Here is a 10,862-nt window from a genome sequence, read left to right on the forward strand (position 1 = left end):
TACACCTGTAATCCCAGCACTTTGACAGGAAGATCTCTCGATACCTGGGCAACATAGCAAGACCCTGTCTCTACAAAAAAATTTTAAAATTAGCTGGGTGTGATGGCATGCACCTGTGCTCCCAGCTACTCAGGAGGCTGAGGCAGGAGGATTGAGTGAGCCCAAGAGACTGAGGTTACAGCAGCCATTTCTGTGCTACTGCACTCCAGCCTGGGCAACAGAGTGAGACCTTGTCTCAAAAAAAAACAAAAACAAAATGAAGCAAAAAAATCCCAAACACCCTTTTAAAAACCATTAAATTAGTTGATTTTTACATGTATGTTCTTGAATTTTACCCCCCTCTTTCTTCGCCTTCTGCGAATACAAGATATTCACAGATACCTCTTAGTACAAAGTACACAAACACAGACACTGTTTCCAGATGGTCGTACAAGTTTAATGGTGGGTAGGGGTGCTGTAGACCTGAGTTTACAGATGCTTCGTTTTGTTTTTAGGCTCCTCGGGTGGATTTCCTTCCTCAGTGTAATCAAGCATTCATTAAACACCCAGTAGACCAGGCTTGGGGGTGAGGGGCAGAGAGATGAATTCAAGTTAGGCTTTGCACACTCCTGATCTTCCTGATCTTAAATTTAAGATATAAGTATGGGAACGAGATTATTTTTTCTATTTTAATGTAATGAAACTGGGGCCCAAAAAGGTTCAGGGCATCGACTGAAGTTTTATAGGAGTGGATCCAACAAGACCCTTCTGCATTGGATCCCATCCAATCATTCTGGTACATGATGTGTTTCAAGAATGCCTGAGTCAATGGGGAGGTGGCAGTAACTGATGATTTACTTCACTCTTACAGAAAAATTGGCATTTCCATTATGTACTGTTTTTCTGAGCTTTTTAAGCATGGACTGAAAAAAATGATAGAACCTGCCTGGTAAAGTGCCTATTAAGTGTGAGGAATCAAATATTATACCCCTAACTGTTTCCCATTAAAAAAGACCAAAATGTTTTAATAAAACATTTTAATAAATGTTTTTTAAATGTTCAATATTTTACTTAACATCGTTTTACACTCATTACAGACCATTAAAAAGTATTAATTGAGCCAGGGACTATTAACTTCCATATGATTGGTACTTATGTTTTTAAAATTGTAAGTGTGAGCACTGACAACAGTGCTGATGATTTTATATTTTCAGAGAACTACCCGAAAACTTTGAAGTTCCTTAACTATTAATAAAACACTAAAATTCTACAAGAAATTCTGGCAAAACCCAAACCACTTTTTTATACCTTAAAAAATTCTCAACATACCCTAAAGGAATTCTATAGTTCTTTTTTTTTTTTTTTTGAGATGGAGTCTCTGTCACCCAGGCTGGAGTACAGTTCTCGAATTTCACATCTTGTAGTTTTTAAACATCAGATGCTAATTGACCTCTTTTGCCCATAGGTCAAAAATTGTAGAGAAAGAACTCATTGGCTCTGCTTCCAGCTGTCCTCTCTTGGGCCAATTAATGATGGTTGGGGTAGTGGGGGATGAGTTTGGTCAGAACATTTCAGGGAAGGCTCCAGGAAGGTTCAGCCCCCAATCTCGGCTCACTGCAACCTCTGCCTCCTGAGTTCAAGTGATTCTCCTGCCTCACCCTCCTGAGTAGCTGGGGCTACAGGCACCCGCCACCATACCTGGCTAATTATTTTTGCATTTTTAGTAGAGACAGTTTCGCCATGTTGGCCAGGGTGGTCTTGAACTTCTGATTTCAGGTGATCCACCCACTTTGGCCTCCCAAAGTGCTGGGATTACAGGCATGAGCCACCGTGCCTGGCCAGAATCCTCTAATTCTTTATGTCTCAACTCACTCTTGAACTTCATTAAGAAAAAAAGGCAACCATACGTTTCTGAGCTATTAGACATATAAATTGTCATATTGTCCCTTTTTACTTATTTCTTTGATTTCTTCATGCATGCAATAAATCTTCCTTTTTCTGTTAGATAGTAGAAGTGACTCCTAAAACTTTCTTAAATTAATCTAAGTAAAGTGTAATTCATTAGTTTCGTATTTTGTGTTTTCAAAGTTGAAATTTTAGCCACAGCAGTACTAAGGATTCCACCCTATTTCCTACCCCAACCTTGACAGCTTCTCTTATAATTGTACTTCAGTTGCTGGGAATACTGGAAATAGCATGAACTTTATATTAAGGTGGGCCTGAATTAAAGTCCCAGCTTCACCACTTTTTGGCTGGGTGACTTGGGAAAATTACTTCTCTGGGCTTGTTTCCTCATGGGCAAACTGAAAATACTTTATCTTCAGGAGAGTGGTAAAAATTAAGTAATAATGAGCATTGAACTCCTAGCCCAGTGCATGGTGCAAGTAAGATCACTGAGGTGAGTTTTCTTGTCTTTTTCTGGTAAGCAAAGCAATAAACAGACAAACAAAAATCTTCTTACCTGGCACCTCTTTCTTCCAAGCCACAAATCACATTTGTAGACTTTTCATCCCAAATCAGACATCTTCAAATGTGCACTCCACGAGAGCTGGCTCTTATCTCTATTCTCTAGAAAACGAGGAGCTTTGTTAACTCTCCTCTCCTTTGGGAAATGCTAGCTTTCACTTCAGAAAGCAGAATCTTAGGAGTTTGAAATAAACATTTTAAAAGCCAGTTTGGTTGCAATTTTAAGTACATTAACAGTACATTTTATTTATTTATTTTCTTTTTGAGAGACTGAATCTCGCTCTGTCACCCAGGCTGGAGTGCAGTGGTCGATGTCACCGCACTGCAACCTCCGCCTCCCAAGTTCAAGCAATTCTCATGCCTCAGCCTCCCAAGTAGCTGGGATTACAGGCATGCAGCACCATGCCCAGCTAAGTTTTGTGTTTTTGGTAGAGACAGGAGTTCACCATGTTGGCCAGGCTGGTCTCAAACTCCTGACCTCAAGTGATTCACCCGCCTTGGCCTCCCAAAGTGTTGGGATTACAGGCGTCAGCCACTCCACGCAGCCAAATTGTGTTTTTAAATAATAGTGAATATTGAAGATGGATGTTCTTATCAGTGGAGGCCCACCAATAGGTATAAATGGTAAATCTGTTTGTTCTGGACTTATGAAATTTCCTGCCCAGAATCCTCCTTCTTTTGGGGGCTGAACCTTCCTGGAGCCTTTCCTGAAATGTTCTGATCAAACTCATCCCCCACTACCCCAACCATCATTAATTGGCCCAAGAGAGGACAGCTGGAAGCAGAGCCAATGAGTTCTTTCTCTACAATTTTTGACCTATGGGCAAAAGAGGTCAATTAGCATCTGATGTTTAGAAACTACAAGATGTGAAATTTGAGAACGATATGGACATACTTCCTACCACCTGGATAAATCTGGTGAAACAAGTAGAGATGAAAGATGGGGAGGGGGCCCGGCATGGTGGCTCACAGCTGTAATCCCAGCAATTTGGGAGGCTGAGGTGGGCGGATCCCCCGAGGTCAGGAGTTCGAGGCCAGCCTGGCCAACATGGTGAAATCCCATCTTTACTAAAAATACAAAAATTAGCTGGGCGTGGTGGCGGGTGCCTGTAATCCCAGCTACTAGGGGAGCTGAGGCAGGAGAATTGCTTGAACGCAGGAGGCGGAGGTTATGGTGAGCTGAGATCATGCCACTGCACTCCAGCCTGGGCGACTGAATGAGACTCTGCTCATGAGAAGGAAAGAAGGATGGTGAGTGAATCTTGGGAGTCTCAGTGCCAGTTGCCACATCCTCCCTCTCTCAAGTGAACTTGTAATTCTCCAGTAGCTGCCAGCCTGGAGGGTTTGCTTTGAGACAGGGTCTCACTCTGTCACCCAGGCTGGAGTGCAGTGGTGCGATCATGGCTGGCTTCAACCTTAGCTTCCTGGGCTCAAGCAATCTTCCTGCCTCAGCCCCCTGAATGGCTGGGACTATAGGTATGTGCCGCCATGCCTGGCTAATTTTTGTATTTTTTGTAGATTCAGGGTTTTTCCAGGTTGCCCAGTCTGGTCTCAAGTTCCTGGGCTCAAGCAATCCACCCACCTTGGCCTCCCAAAGTGTTGTGATTACAAGAGTGAGCCACCACACCAAGCCAAGGGTTTGCTTTTCTTTCTTCCTCAGATAAAGCATTTTGAATGTGAAAGTGGGAGACGGCGAAAAGAAGGAAACTAAGTTCTCTCTTCTTTAGGAAAATCTTCTAGAGAGGGGGGTGGTTTTAAATCAGTCAGACTACCCATAACAGAATCTAGCATCACCACGAGTTACTGGAAAGTTTGCAGATTACAGCCTGCCCTAACTGATTTACTGGGTAATCTGCCTTATATATTATTCATGGCTCCTCCTCTTTGGCTCACTGGCTCATGCCATTGATAGCGTACTCATTTGGGGCAAGGATCAGAAGACTAAAAGTGTGTGTTTCAGGACATGTGTAGCACAATATTTCAAAATTAAGTAAAATTACAGCTAATACTTCTTGTGTGCCTACTATGTTCTATGCACCCTTCCAAAGCTTTCTACATTTCAGCTCATTTCTCTTTTACAACCACCTATGTCAAGGTCATTGTTGTCATCCTTATTTTATGGTTGAAGAAACTGTGGCACAGAGGGGCTAAGTAGCTTTTCCATGGTCACCTAGGTGATGTGGGGTAGAATCAGAATTCAAATCCAGGCAGCCTGGCTCCAGAATCCTTGCTCTTACTGCCCATGGGATATGGTATATGTGGTTTTCCTTTAACGACCAGATACAGGATTTGGCGCTTCATGGCAGTACTTCCTGAGTCCTGTGGGATCGCTGGATTCCTCCTGGGGAGAGAAGGTGGTTTTAGACCTGCTGCCATTATCTGCCTATGGTGATTCAGAAGCTCGGGGATTTGTCCAGCCACTGATAAGTGAAGTCTGTTGGAATAATGTCATTATTCCAATTATTCTGTATGAGATTCTGTAGAATTCTATAAGAATTTCCTTATACACAGTAAACGTCTAATACCTAATCAATAAATTAAAAATGGAGGAACAACTAGTTATAAAGACTATCTAAATGTATAATAGGGATTGGACGTTGGCCATTTCTGGGTGGTAAGAATACTGATGATTTTTACTTTGTTTTTCAAGTTTTTGTTTGTTTGTTTGTTTGAGATGGAGCCTCGCTCTGTCGCCCAGGCTGGAGTGATGTGGTGTGATCTCCACTCACTGCAACCTCTGCCTCCTGGGTTCAAAGCAATTCTCCTGCCTTAGCCTCCTGAGTAGCTGGGATTACAGGCGACCGCCACCACGCCCAGCTAATTTTTGTATTTTTAGTAGAGATGCGGTTTCCGCATGTTGGCCAGGCTGGTCTTGAATTCCTGACTTCACGTGATCCGCCCACCTCAGCCTCCCAAAGTGCTGGGATTACAGGCGTTAGCCCCTACACCCAGCCCATATTTCAAGTTTTTAACCAATTACATGTATCCTTATTTTCAAATCAGAAAAAAGTATTTTTTATAAGAAGACATTTAGATACAATAATTATCTTGTGTCAGTTTTTGTTTCATTTTCGTGTTTTATACTCCAAAATAAATGTTTTACTTTGCATGTTGCATGTCCTAAGTGTAAAGTTTTATGTAAATAGTCAATAAATACCTTTTGTCGTATTTGTTAATATATCCCATTTTCATAAGACCCTGTCATTCCTGATTTTTAAAAAATCATAAAATTTAAAAATATAATAATAGATGAAACTCTTAGAATAATGGAATTACATATATGCATTAATCATATGTAACTGGTAGTTTAAGACGCTAATTTTTCTTACATTTTTTGTTTCTTTTAATTCTAGCAAATGCTTCATCGCGCCAGGGAAGCTTTCTGCAGGCAGGAAGCAGGAAGAATCTACCAGCTTTCCAGGCCTTTGTTTAGAAATGGCTTCATTAAGAACTATAGGGTATGAAGAGCAAGGGTCTTTCCAAAACAAAGAAGACCTTCCCATATAGATGACAGAAGTGAAGACTGGGGGTGTTAGAATAGCAGAGGCCTCTGTCACTCCCCTTGGGGTGCAGGGAGACGTGGTGGTATCTTGCATGTGGTGTGGTGTAATTGGAATGTGGGGCCCTGGGCACTAGAGGGTCCTGGTCTTATGAATGAGTCCTGATAGCCCAACACTGCCTAAAAACAGCAGAGAGCAGTAGGCCTGCAGGAGCTGGCACCCGGTGGTCAGAGATGAGGCTCTTATCTCTGTGTGGATGACTGGCTCATGGCAACAAAAGAAGGAGCAGCCCTATACCAGCCTGTTATAGATTGAGATGTTACCTCTTAAAACCTATGTGTTGAATACGATTATGTTTGGAGATTAGGTCTTTAAACAGACGTTTAAATTAGAAGGAGACCATATGAGTGGTCCTTCGTCCAATACAATTGGTATCCATATAAGCAGAGGAGATATGGACACAGAAGCACATAGAGGGATGACTAGATGAGGAGGACACAGGGAGAAGATGACATCTACAAGCCAAGGAGAGGGACCTTAGGAAAAACCAACCCCACTGACACCCTGACCTTGGACTTCCAGCCTCTGGAACGGTGAGAAAATAAGTTTCTGTTACTTAAGTCACCCAATCTGTGCTAATCTGTTATGGCAGCCTTAGCAGACTAATGCACAGGCATTGGTCCTATGTGAGACCCCAGAACTCTCACATCCTCAGGTGGACAACCCCAGGATGACTGAGGCAGAGAGCTTGCCACTCTTGTAGCATTAGGGCTGGAATAGCAACTCAATTGTTTAATTAAAAATAAAACAATGCCTTATTTCTTCCACATCTAAATTTGCACCCTATGATTCAAACTTATTACCCATGTTCTTCTGTTGCATGTTGATTTTTCTGTACTATAATTTGAGGAATCTGTTTTTATTTATACTATTTGTTATTTTTTTAATGTATCTCTCTTAGAACTCATTTTTTTACCCATTGTAAGGTTATTCAAAATCACCTAATACATTTCTTACTTTTCTAGGAAGATTGGCTATACTGATTTTTGTCTTAAGTGTTCAAAACTGCATACACGTACTCATATGCACGCACACACACATGCATGCGCACACACGCACATGCACACACACACATTTTCTTTTATAGAAAGTCTTCAGAGGGAAGTTTCACTATAGAGGAGAGACTTAGGAGAAAGAACTGGAAGCCAGACCTCCCAGTTTTCAGCTGATTCAGCTGACAGGAGGCAGAACAAACCAACAATAAACAGGAAAAGCATTGAAAAGGACTTTGAGACTTCTGTGATTTTTATCAGCAGATGGGAAGTGTAATTTAATCTAGACAAACTAATAATTGCGGAACAAAAAGGTTGGTCCAGTGATGTGGGCAGAAAATAATCCTCCAGCACACAGATCAAGAAAGGGATTCAGGGATTATTCTTGAAAAGTCATTAAAACTATCAGTCTAGAGCATAGTTCTGGGAACAAAGGCAAACAGCATTAGCAGAGAGAAAGCTAGAAAACTGGGGGTGGTACCGGTTATTTTGAAAAGAACTTGTTTGATCTAGTCAGGAATATCATCATGGCAGCAATTGTTATGTAAGAAAGTACTATAAGAATGACAAAACCCAAGAATCCAATCCATCCACTTACACAGGGGACTGCAAACTCCAATGCCTTCAAGGACCAAGCACGTAGGTGAATGTGTGACATGACCATGGGAATGGTGACTTTTAGGAATGGCGGGAACTGAGTTAGAATGGAGGGTGCTTAAAGGTTTTCAGGCTTTTGCACACACACCCACACATGCACCCACCCACCCATCCACCCACACATTGTATTTGCCAAACAAAACCTGTCTGCCTGCTCGGTTCAGCTCTTGGCTGCCAGTGTAGATCTGGGACTAAGAGTTTTGTTTGGTGCCTCTCTTCTGCCTCCTCCCTACTTGGAGGGTCCCTGGAGGGCAAAGCTGTGTCTTAACCTTCTATCCTGCCTGCACTGCATCTCCCTTGTTGCTTTGCCCAATGAACACTGGTTGCAAGTGCTGAAATGAAGAAGGTGCTCCCTGCTACATGTAGCAGAAAATGGCTGCTGACAATTGCTATACCTGTTATTCAGTGACCATGACCTCTGAAGTTGCACATCAAAAAGAGCCCATGTGTGGGCCAAAAGTGCCAATTCTGTGCTTGACTCAGCCTCCCTAAACCTACTTTGCATGTGATGTATAAATTATTTTGGCTATATTCCATATAATGCTGCACTTTTTTTTCTCTTCAGTCTGTTCCTCCCACCAAGCTTGACCTTTCTTCATCCCGATCTTTCCCTTCCTGACTTTAGCATTATAAAAGGGAATTTCTCTCTTGGTTTTTCCTTTTCTGCCCTCTCATCTTGGTTCCTTTTGCTCTTTATCCTTTCTTTTTTCTCACATTTGTGTTGCAACCTCAGTGAATGGTATTGTCAGGGACAAAGATCTTCTGGTTAGTAGAGTTTGTGTTGTTTAACTGACATTCTACTCTTTCAAACAGTGCAACCTTTTTCTGGTGGGTAATGTTTCTGGAATAGATAGGTAGTGAAGAAGTACTTTAGGATGATCTTTATCTGTTTAAATTCTGTACTATGAGATCTATATAAAAGAATCTACATGACATATATGTAATAAATATGTAAATTATATATATATAAATTGTAAAGCATAATAAAATGAATACCTCTGAACCCACCTTCCATCTTAAGAAGTAGAACATTGAAAATCCTCTTGACATCTTGTATTTTACTCAGTGTTTCTTTGATGCCTACCAATCCTGCCTTAGGGTCACCATTATATGCATCAATTATGACTGTACAACATGATGGATGCATAATGTAATGCTTTAGTCAAAATATAAAATAAGCCTCTGAGTTGCTTCTTGCATATGTCACCTCTTCTCCTTCCCAGATGTCACTGCTGTGGCATGGGCCTTGAGGAGCTGATCTATACCATGACAAGAGCACCCTCATTTGTCTGTCGGTCTCCGTTTTCACCCAAGGTTGAACCAGGAGCTGGATACAGAGGCAGGCCTCTAGGAGTGTATGAGTAGGGGGGGATTCAGTCCATACAGACAAGAAAATATGTGTATCAATTAGAAATATGCTATTATTTCAGTTTTCATACAACTCCAAATAACTAGCAAAATATGAATTGATTCTATTTACATGCCACACTAGTTTCCAATTGTTCTTTGGCAAATTACTACAAATTAAGCATGTTAAAACAATGCACATTTATTATCTTACAGTTTGTGTTGGGCAGGATTTCAAGGTAAAGCTTGGCTGCGTCCTCTGCTCAGCCTCTCATATAGCTGCAGTAAAGGCATTGGCTGGGATTGCACTCTCATCTGGAGGCTCAACTGGGGAGGAATCCACTTCGAAGCTTATTCAGGTTGTTGGCAGAATTGATTTCCTTGTGGTTATGTCACTGAGGGTCTCACTTTTTTTGCTGGCTAAGGGCTGGAGGCTGATCCTGAGTCCTTGGGGTCACCTGCTGTTTTTATTGCCATATGGGCTTCTCCAACATGGCTGCTTGCTTCACTGCTGCAGGGAGAGTCTCTGGCTTCTGTCTGCTAAGGTGAAGTCTTATGTGATGTAACATAATCCAGGAGAGTGACATCCCATCACCTTTGTCATATTCTTTGGGTCACAGGTCCTGCCTATACTCAAGGGGAGGGGATGACACAGGGGCATAAGCACCAGAAGGGGAATCACTGGGGGTCGTCTTAGCACTCTGTCTACTACGTATACCTAAGGGGATAGTGCTTTGGAGCAGGAAAAAAATCCTCATCAGGCAGATACATTTTGTTGGGGTTTCTTCCCAAAGATTATGTGATTATAATTAACTGAAAGTTGGCGTTCTACTGGAATTTTAAAACCAAATGATGCATTATGTAGTGCTGAGTATTTGGAAGGAGAGACTTATTTTATTATTTAAATTTTAAACCCCAAATATACTCCCCAAAGTGCTTTAGTTAAAAAAATTATAAAGTAGATCCAATGAGAGAAGAAGTATATAGTAGAGGGAACTATTTTTCCAATTTTAGAAAAGACAATTGATTCTGTTTGGGCTAGGAAAAATTAATGTGTTCCTGAATATGATTTTTTCAAAAGAAAATTCATTTCTCCCTGTTTACATTAAATAAGTGTTGAACCACAAAAATACTGGTTTACAGGGATACAAGTTAGTCAGCCCAGCATACTTGTCAACTTTTGCCCTAATTTCCACACTGTCATTAAAGCTATCTGTCTTAAACTTAAACTTGGTTTTGTCACCTTTCTGATAAAAGCCTCTGATAACTTCCCATTGCCCATAGGATCAACTTTGTCTTTTTATTTTTTTGAGACAGAGTTGTGCTCTGGCACCCAGGCTGTAGTGCAGTTGGGCAATCATAGCTCACTGCAGCTTCAAACTCCCGGCCTAAAGCAATCCTTCCACCTTGGCCTCCCAAAGCTTGGGATTACAGGCAGGAGCTACTGTGCCTGGTCTTAAATCTTAAGCCCGATATTTATGAATCTTCAAAAATTGGCTCCATTCTACACTTACCATCCTCCTCTCCTTTCATGCCCCTTGCTCCATTCAATGCTGTGAACAAACCACACGTTTCATAGATCCCATTGCTCCTCTTTCTTGCCCCTGCCTCTGCACAGGTTATGCCCTCTACTTGGTGTGTGTCTACTCAGTCTTTGGAAGTTCCAGAGACTTTGCTTCTAGGCCCCAAGGAGAGATGTATCTATTTCTCTTACCAATAGATTCCTTGGGGATGGTGCCTGACACACAGTAAGTACTCAAGTATTGCCTGAATATGTAAATCTCAGATTTATCTTATTTAAAATGAGGGATTAGATGAAATGATGGTTCCTTACAGCTCTAAATTTTAAAAAATCATCACA

The sequence above is a fragment of the Nomascus leucogenys genome, chromosome 4 (genome assembly GCF_006542625.1).
Source record: "Nomascus leucogenys isolate Asia chromosome 4, Asia_NLE_v1, whole genome shotgun sequence".
Lineage (NCBI taxonomy): Eukaryota > Metazoa > Chordata > Mammalia > Primates > Hylobatidae > Nomascus > Nomascus leucogenys.